Source organism: Octopus sinensis, unplaced genomic scaffold, assembly GCF_006345805.1.
Source record: "Octopus sinensis unplaced genomic scaffold, ASM634580v1 Contig00290, whole genome shotgun sequence".
Lineage (NCBI taxonomy): Eukaryota > Metazoa > Mollusca > Cephalopoda > Octopoda > Octopodidae > Octopus > Octopus sinensis.
The window spans coordinates 2,511-12,145 of NW_021823824.1; the positions used below are offsets into that span (position 1 = coordinate 2,511).

At 45.2% G+C, this 9,635-nt stretch overlaps 1 long non-coding RNA gene across 1 annotated transcript; it reads left to right on the forward strand.

Moving 5' to 3' along the window:
- The first annotated feature begins 1,928 nt into the window (after positions 1-1,928).
- LOC118768648 lies at positions 1,929-7,319 on the forward strand. Its single transcript, XR_005004432.1, has 4 exons — positions 1,929-2,099; positions 2,940-2,945; positions 6,751-6,753; positions 7,306-7,319. It is a non-coding gene; the product is annotated as an uncharacterized LOC118768648 (long non-coding RNA).
- The last annotated feature ends 2,316 nt before the right edge of the window (positions 7,320-9,635 follow it).

The following is a 9,635-nucleotide window of genomic DNA, read 5'->3' on the forward strand; positions in this document are numbered from 1 at the left end:
AATGCTAGAGGGACAAACACAGACAAACAAACATATACATACACATACATATATATATATATATATATATATATATATATATATATATATATATATATATATATATACGACAGGCTTCTTTCAGTTTCCGTCTACCAAATCCACTCACGAGGCTTTGGGCGGCCCAGAATACACTTGCCCCAGATGCCACGCAGTGGGGACTGAACCCGGAACCATGCTACTTACCACACAGCCACTCCTGCGCCTATATAATATGTATATGCATATGGATATATTTGAATATATATATATATATATCTATATATATATATATATATATCTATATATATATCTATATATATATATATATATATCCGTCTTCGTACCGATATCTTACAGTCATTTACCTGAGAAATACTCCACACGCACCAACATGCATGAATGATTACCTACAGGTAGTTAGTTGGGTGGTGTGCATTTTGTGATATTTCTGAAGCAGATGATTAATACCTTTTATAAGACGAGAACTGAATCTAGATAGGAAACTGTTGATGCGCATTCTGGGCCAACGCAATGGTGCATATAGAAGTTATTTTTGTTGTTGTTGTTGTTGTTGTCGGTAACGCCCTTATGCACTTTCTGTCCTTTTATGAATCCGAATTGTGAGATTAAAACCGCATAAATTATTACATTGTTCTCGATTTGTCAGCTTCCGAGACTGCGAGCGACGCGGCCGCCCGCGCGCCGCGACCGCGCTGATCCTCGCAAGGGGGCGACGCGCGTTGCGGTCGCGGGACACCCCGCCCGAAAAGCCGCCCGGTGCCCTCGGTCAGCGACGAGCATCGGCAACCTGCCCGACCCGTCTTGGAACACGGACCGAGGAGTCCCAGTCGACTGCGAGTCGTTGGAGCCTTTCACTTCGCGAACTCCGACGGCACAGCGAAAGCGAGAACGTAACACGACGTCGCCGTCTCGCTTCTGGTGGGACGGCGCTTCGAAGCATCGTTGCCGGGTCGGGTCCGCGCGTTCGCCGCGACGTTCGCGTCCGGCGTTCCCGCTCCGACTCAGGTGTAGCAGGCGCGGCCCCGAACCCGATGGCGATCCACGCCCGGTCGGGACGAAGCCAGAGGAAACTCTGGTGGAAGTCCGAAGCGCCTCTGACGTGCAAATCGATCGTCGGAACCGTGTGTAGGGGCGAAAGACCAATCGAGCCGTCTAGTAGCTGGTTCCCTCCGAAGTTTCCCTCAGGATAGCTGGCGCCAGCGGGAGAACGACACGCAATTCCGTCCGGTAAAGCGAACGACTGGAGGCCCCGGGGACGTTGACGGCCTCGATCTACTCTCGAACTCGGAACGGGCGAAACGGGCCGCTCCTCTCCCGATCGGAGGCGCCGCGCCGTTATGCGACGACGAATGCACGGTGCCAAGTGGGCCACTTTTGGTAAGCAGAAACTGGTGATGTGGGATGAACCGAACGTCCGGCTAAGGTGCCCTACGCTTCGCCCATTAGATCCCCGAAAGGGTGTCGGTCGATATAGACAGCAGGACGGTGGCCACGGAAGTCGGAATCCGCTCAGGAGTGTGTAACAACTTACCTGCCGAATCGACCGGCCCCGCCGAAAATGGATGGCGCTGGAGCGAGCGACCGATGCCGGACCGGCCGGGCGACAGGTTGCGCGATCGCCGGCGAGGCGACTTTCCGATTCCCGGTCGAGTAGGAGGGCGCCGCGGCGTGCATGGAAGCCGCGGGCGCGAGCCCGGGTGAAGCCGACCGCGGGTGCAGATCTCGGTGGTAGTAGCAAATATTCGAACGAGACCTTCGAAGACCGAAGTGGAGAAGGGTTCCGTGCCAACGGCGGTCGAGCGGGCGAAAGCTTCCACGAAAGGCGCCGGATCCGTCGTAGTAAACAAAGAACTTCCAGTTCATCGTAGTACGCGGCCGGCCTCGCATCGAAAGGGAATCGGGTTAATATTCCCGAACCCAAACTCGGAGAGTGCCCGTCTTTCGGCGGGAACGCGGCGTGCTCTTCCTAGCAGCGCGTCCATCGTCGAAGTCGGCGGCCGGGCGAAGCAGCGGCAACGCAAGCGAGCCCGGAGACGTTGCCGGGAGCCCCGGGAAGAGTTCTCTCTTCTTCGCAAAGGACCGCGTCCGTGGAATCGGTTCGTCCGGAGATACAGATATGGTACCTGTAGAGCGCCGCGTCTCGGGCGGCGTCCGGTGCGCTCTCGGCGGCCCTGGAAAATCCGGGTCCGTAACGAATCGCAGCTGTCGAGTCGGTCCGTACCCACCATCCGCAGCAGGTCTCCAAGGTGTACAGCCTCTCGTCGATAGCGCCAATGTAGGTAAGGGAAGTCGGCAAAATGGATCCGTACCTTCGGAAGAAGGATTGGCTCCGAGGACCGGGTCGGTCGGGCCGTGTGTGTTGCCTCGCTCCCGCGCTGTAGCGTCGCCGTTCGCTCAGCGTCGCGCCGCCGGGCGCCGGAACACGTCTTCACGCGAAGCGGTGGACCGGTACGGGGCTGTAGCGTTGGCGTCGGACTCGGCATCCCGGTGCGCCCCATTTTTCCGACAGTCGTCGCTGCGTCGGCGGGCAACCCGCTTCGCGCCGGTGCGCGGTCGCGCATTCGGTCAACGCGGGTCGGCTTCTACGCGCGCGTACTCTCCCTCCGCTGCGCTGCGTTCCGTCGCGCCACCGCCTACGGACCTCCCGGTCCGGAAAGCTCGCGCGCGGCTGGTGCGTTGCCGCGGCTGGCGGAACCTCACGTGCGGGCTTACCGTGCGTCGGCGCACCGCGCTTACTGGCGCGTGCGCGAGCCGTCGTCCGGCGGTGGCTCGGTTTCATACGGGGCACCCGGGGCGTAGTGGGCGCGAACAAATAGGTTCCACACCCGGGACGCCGTGGAGCGACACGGCTTCGGGCTCGCCGTCGCGTCGGTGAGCGCGCGGCTCGGCTCCGTCAGGGGTCGGTCGTCGTCGCGCACCGCGACGCGCGGCAGGCGTTCGGCCGGCGGCGAGCGGTCGACTCGGAACTGGTACGGACCGGAGGAATCCGACTGTCTAATTGAAACAGAGCATCGTAACCGAGATTCTTTGTATAAAAATGTAATTTGTAACTTTGGCTTGTAATACTAGAATGACCAGTTTGTTAATTTGGTGTCACGGTTTCTATCCGAGACAAATACAAATCGGATTTCGTTACCTACATATAAGCCTACATCCATTCATCCATCCATCCATCCACCCATCCATCCATACATACATGCATGCATATATACATACTTACATACATACGTACATACATACATACATACGTACATACATACATACGTACATACATACATAATACATACATACATACATACATACATACATACGTACATACGTACATACATACATACATACATACATATGTACATATATACATACATACATACATTCATACATACATACATACATAATACATACATACATACATACATACATACATACGTACATACATACCTACATACATACATACATACATATATACATACATACGTGCATACATACATACATACATACATACATACGTACGTACATACATACATACATACATACATACATACATACATACATACGTACATATATACATAATACATACATACATACATACGTACATACATACGTACATACATACATATATACGTACATACATACATAAAGTTCAACATGTTCGACAGTGAGGGCAGGAAGTATGTAAGAAGGCATATAGGCGAAGAATATCATCCAGAATGCGTCTAACGTACAATTAAGTACGGTGGTGGACGTGTGATGGTATGGGGTGCATGTCTGCAAAAGCGTTGGTCCTATAACCGGAATGAAGGGCATTATGGATACTAAGTCCTACCTAGAAATATTGCATTAGACTGCTTTCATATGCCCGCAATTCATTTGGGCCGATCTTGGACTTTCTAGCATGACAACGACCCGAAACAACCTCGCACTTTGTCAGAGATTACATTAGGTCTAAGAGAGTACGGTTGATGCTGTGGCCGGAGCAGTGGCCAGAGCAGTGATCCGAATTAAACCCCATCGAAAATCTTTGGGAATGTTTGGCTAGAACTGTGCAAAGTAATAAGCCAAAGAATAAGGATGAATTCTTTTTTACATTATTAGCCAAAATTGGGTAAAATATCTCAGGAACAGTGAAAAATGATCTGAACAATTCTGATTCAGAGATGCAAATTTATACTCATGAAAATATTCGTAATCCAGGGAAGTGAATCCGGATTTAACCATCAGAATAATTACTTCGGGATTGTAAACACTAAGTAATCTTGGTAGCCTTCGTTTATCTGAGAAATATTCGACACACTCCAACAGACAATCATGAACCCTATTGGATATAACGTGACGTTCACCACATCTCAGCCTTCTTACGCACAGCATCCGTGCTTGCCCTGACTATATTTGCTCTCTTTACTCTCACTTTTATGGGTGTTGTATTCGTTTCGCATGAAATCTATTCAGCTTCTAGGATCCATCCTTTCTTCGAGTCTGGTATGTTTACGTAGATGAGTGAAAGAAATAGTCGTATTTGATGTTCTCTGCTGCTGAAATGAGGCAATTTTTCTGGTTGATTTCCTTTCTTATTCTTGTATATCAGCGTTTAGTGTATAATGTGAGTGTTCTGTGCATAGAGTTTCATTTTGTCATAATTTGTGGAGAGGTGGGAAGGTTGTGATTTAGATTTAGGTTATAAGTTATGAGGTAAGAATGGAACGGAAAGCTTTTCTGATTAATAACGGCAAATAAAATGGTTTGTGTAGAAGTAACTGGTTGTTGTTGTTAAAGCGATCATGTGTTTTCTGTGTTAAATAATATGGTGGTTCATGGTCCTTTTCAGAATCTGAGTTGTAATTTCAAAAGCAAGATGTCTGAGATAGTAGCGTCAAGTATTAGATTTTCTAAGGCTGTGAAAAACAAGCTGATATATTTCTATGCTGGTACTATATTTAGGGTTTTCTGAATAATGAGACAGAACACAAAATACTGTTAAACGAAATAGCATTTTATTTTAACATTAAATTTGATAAACTGAAATCTTATAAAATTTATCTAGAATTGTTCCGACAGATTTTTTTGGTCAGGATATTTCTGGCTTTCTACGTCGCCTCTTTTGTATGGTTTTTAATATCTTCTGATATACCAGTTTCTTTTAATGATAGACATACTTGACAGAAAATATTAGGTAAAAATTCTTATCATTTCTTGTAATTCACAGACATATTTTCATATGGAACCGAATTTAATTTCTATTCAATATTTACTGCACACAACGCAGGTTAATTCTTGACCATGGACATACGGTGGACATGGCAATGAACCACAACCAGCCTGAACGAAATATAATAAAGCTCCATCTTCGTTCTTGTAACCCGCTGGATCAGCTTCTGGTGCATAATCCACACATACATATTCATGTCTGCCCTTATGATTAGGATGATCGGTCATCAAATATCCCGAATACTCAGCTGTCCAACCAGCGTAACACTTTGTCCTGGCTGGTAACATCATAACAACAGCAGGTTGTCGTGTCAAACAGACAGCGCACGGAACGTTGTGATCATGAAGTGATTCAGCGTTAGCAAAAGAGAAGAGTTTATTCGTTGGGTATGATTCCAGTTGATATTCACTGCCAGAAATGTAACCACCTTTTTCATCTCCTATAGTATAATTGGCCCAAATGGGGTCGTTAGGTAGACATAAGAGATTACTTCCGCCACCTGTGTCGTCGTACCATTGTCCACCAACCACACCTAGAATTGGTAAGAATAAATCAAGTAAAAAAAGATATTAAGCAAAATTATATATGAAATAACGGAAACATTCATTAAGTTTGACCCTTAAAAGAAGTCATGTTTACTCACGTGTGAACGAATTGTGGTGTATATGTTAGTGTTTATGTAAGTGTAAGCTGTGTGTTGCTGGATGGGAGTGCGCATGAGTTTGCAGCTGTGCGTTTGTCTTCTCTTCATGTGTGTGTGTGTTTGTGTATGTGTACGGGTAAGTATTTGTGGTTGTGATGTGTATTCCATTGGGTAGGTGTTTGTGTGTGGATGTCAATAAACGTAGAAAGGAATGGGATTTTGGAGAAAATGTCGTTCACGTTGGAACGTGAAAATTGTCGGTGATGGGAATTGCATGTGGTTTGAGTAGAACAATACGAGAGACGGCGAGATGCAGAGAACTGGTGGGTAAGAGGGGATGAAATACTGTTTAGTCGACCATACGGGTGTGTCTGGCTATATCCATCGGTTTGTCTGGGACGAGTCAGGCCTACTACGAGACGTGCCTACCACATACTATAATATTATGATCACACAGATTTTATTTCATGCAAAGCATCAACTGAGGTGGGGTGAAGTTTGAAGCTCATTGATGGCGTAGTGCTTAAGATGAATGGATAGCAGAGTGGGCGACCGATAAAGGATATGTGTAGGGTTTATAGGGAGCAGATTCACAAAGGATGCGAGGTTGGTTGGAGAAGATGTGGGAAGCAGTAGCTTTGAATTGAATGTGCCGGTGTTACCTTACAAATATACACTGGACAATTAACTAGGCGAGGTGTTGCATGAAAAGAGATAGGTTTGAGGTATAGGACGATTTCGGTGAGGTGGAGAAGAATAGTAGTGCAATATGTACTCACTTGGGTTCTCTCAGTGGTACTTAGTCCCTCCATATTATTCTTAATAAATACGGCCCTTAGTTAGCTTTGTCCATTAGTTACAGTGTGTGGTTTTTCCAGTCCACATTGTACATTCTGCGTTCATTTCATTAACCATATACATTCATTCATCAATTCTAATTAGACCTTGTTCAATTTAGTCTATAACAACAAGCAATAGACATTCTAGTTAATGATGGTCAAGTGGCCACTTTTCAGCTCTGGTCACTCACGTATAATACCACCATCCGTAGCCAGTAAAATTTATAACCAATTAGCAGCCTCGGTATTTGATATCTACACTCCATACAAGTCAGCCAGGAGTCCTTGATCACTATACTAGATTCCAGTCTAGTCCCTATCTATAATTTAACGTAGAGATATCTATATTCTGTAGTTAGACAACATCCTTTTCACCTGGTCCATAGTAGACCATTTAAATTCTGATTTGACCAAATACCTACAAAGAAGTGAGCAGTCTTGTGCAGTCTCTATAGGGTCTATAGGTATCGTTTCAAATGTGATATATCACATGATTTGCTTGAGTGTGCGTGCGTGTGCGTGTGAGAAACGGAAAGAGAAAATGAGAGGAATAAAAAGAGAAGAAGAGAAAGATAAAGAGAGAAAGAGTGAACAGAAGTATAGTTTATACTAACCGTCATATACAAGGTTTGAATAAGGAGGACAAGTAGTTCTGCCCCACCGGGTATACAATGATCCGGGACCGGATTCTGTGAAATTTAAAATGAAACAATTTAGTTTAAAAGAAAGAATTCTTGAATCCTATACAAAGGAAGTTGTTGGCTTGGAAGGAATTGATAGAGAGGAGAGAAATTTAGAATTTAAGAGAAAAAGAATGAGTGAATGAATGAAAATCAGAATGAAAGAAGTAAAGGATTCGCTAAGAATAAATTTTAAACGAAGAAAATTAGTCATTTGTCTATTGAGCCTGTTGTTGACGTTGATGTCAACGAATTGAGAGATTAATCTCAGAATATCAGAATGTGTATTCGGCTCCCTTATGAACGGATGTTTGTTTTGTAGTTGAACTTGGATGTGAGTATATATATATATTTGTGACCGTAATGATGATAAAGTTCTTCTTTTATAGATATGTAGGCCATATTATAAATTCTTGGCACCTGATTGGTCAATTACAAATATCAGCTTGGTGTTTGGCGCGAATAAGGCCATCGTAGCTACAATATGGAAAGGGCTCGAAGGAATAGCCATACCGCGTCGTCCATCGAGTGGGATAAAAGCCGTTGCGTCTGGATCTTGAGTGGAGGAGTCCATTCGGGAAATATATTGCAGTCTCCACTCATCTTAATCTAGGATGCATGGGAAGGGAGTACAAAATATGCGTGTTCCAGGACCCCGAAGCAGGTCCAGAGGGGATCAACCGTTCATAATTAAGAATTAGACTGTCAAAACCGGACGAGACAAAGCGCTATATCGGTGTCTCCTCAAGAAAGCTTCGTTACTTCCGAGGCATACACTTGGAAGTAGGTTGGAAACTCCACCGTGCAGGTGTGCCACCAACTATGTCAGCACAGGCGGAAGTGGGATGCTCACAATCCCTAGCTTTCGGATTGGATTATGGAGTGAATCCCACTAGGTATTAAGGGATGCCTCCTGAAGCTCAAGCAGAATGAATGAGTGGTGTAGCTGCTGGAAGTAAATGCATCCAATAGCGAGTTCAAATACAAATGCTTCCTTAACAAATTCACTGCAGCTTTGGATATATTTGGGGTAAAGTCATTTGTCTTACAAGGAGACTTCCGTGCACACTTTGGCGCTGATAACCGCAAGAAGTATTCATTGGGTGGAATGGCGTCACACACCTTAATGTGGTGGCCATACTAGTCTTCTGAACTCTCTATGATATAGATATCGTTTTAAGACATGGTTGTTTATAAGGGTACTTGAATAGAAATGCTTAGTGACAGAAATTCTTGATAGATGTTGTTATCGTCTCAGTCATCTTTGAGTCTGTGCTGGACGTTCGGGCTATAAGTAGTGGGGAGTTGTCAACTGACCACTACCAAGATGTCTGAAACCGGAAGATGCCTACAGTTGGGAGAACCCAGTAAATTGGTAAGTCCAGTGCGACCTACAGAATAAAGTTGAAAGCAGTAGTGGATGATGGAATAAGAAACAAAATTGTGGATAATATTGCATCCAAATTGAGAGAGACCCACATGAATAAACTTGGGCATCGAAATCGATTAGTGATTGTATTATTTTTGTCGAACTAAAGTCACTGAAAAGTGATAAAGCTGCTGGAGAGAAATACGTTCGTCTTGATAATTTAAAACCCTTAAATACTCAGGGTATTCCTTGAGTGACCCATGTATGCTAGGTGGAATGGGTCTCAGGGAAAACACGAGGGCAATGTCAATCCGGGGTAATAATCACAGATTTTTTCAAGACAAAGTCTACACTACATGTCTAGAAAAGATACGTAGGTAAATGGTCGCGTCCAAGACTACTGTCCTGGACGCAGTACACCCGACCAGATATTAGTTCAAAGCAGATCTTCGAGAAAACGTTGAAATATTTCCAAGGGGAATACGCTGTAGACCACGTGCCGTGGGGCATGTTGCGGATGGTTTACCAGGAAGGTGAGATTATTCAGCAAATTATTGTTCCTGTAAAATACTTGTACGGATGTCCAAATGTTTGAATTTGTGCAAAAGCCGAATGTTTTCAACATGGAGTTTAGACTTCACTAGAAGAGTCTATTGTTAGTGCTTCTCACATTACTTATGATCTGGTTGAGCATGGCTCAGCCATTGTGCGAGCAGTATCTGTATTCGTCTGTAAGGGGTCGGTTGACCGCTATTTTCAGACGACATGCTGCTATCTGACTCATGTCATGTTCACTTTCGACACGCATTCAATGGGTTGGCTGCCGAGTGCTCCAAGGCAGGGATGACTAACACACACT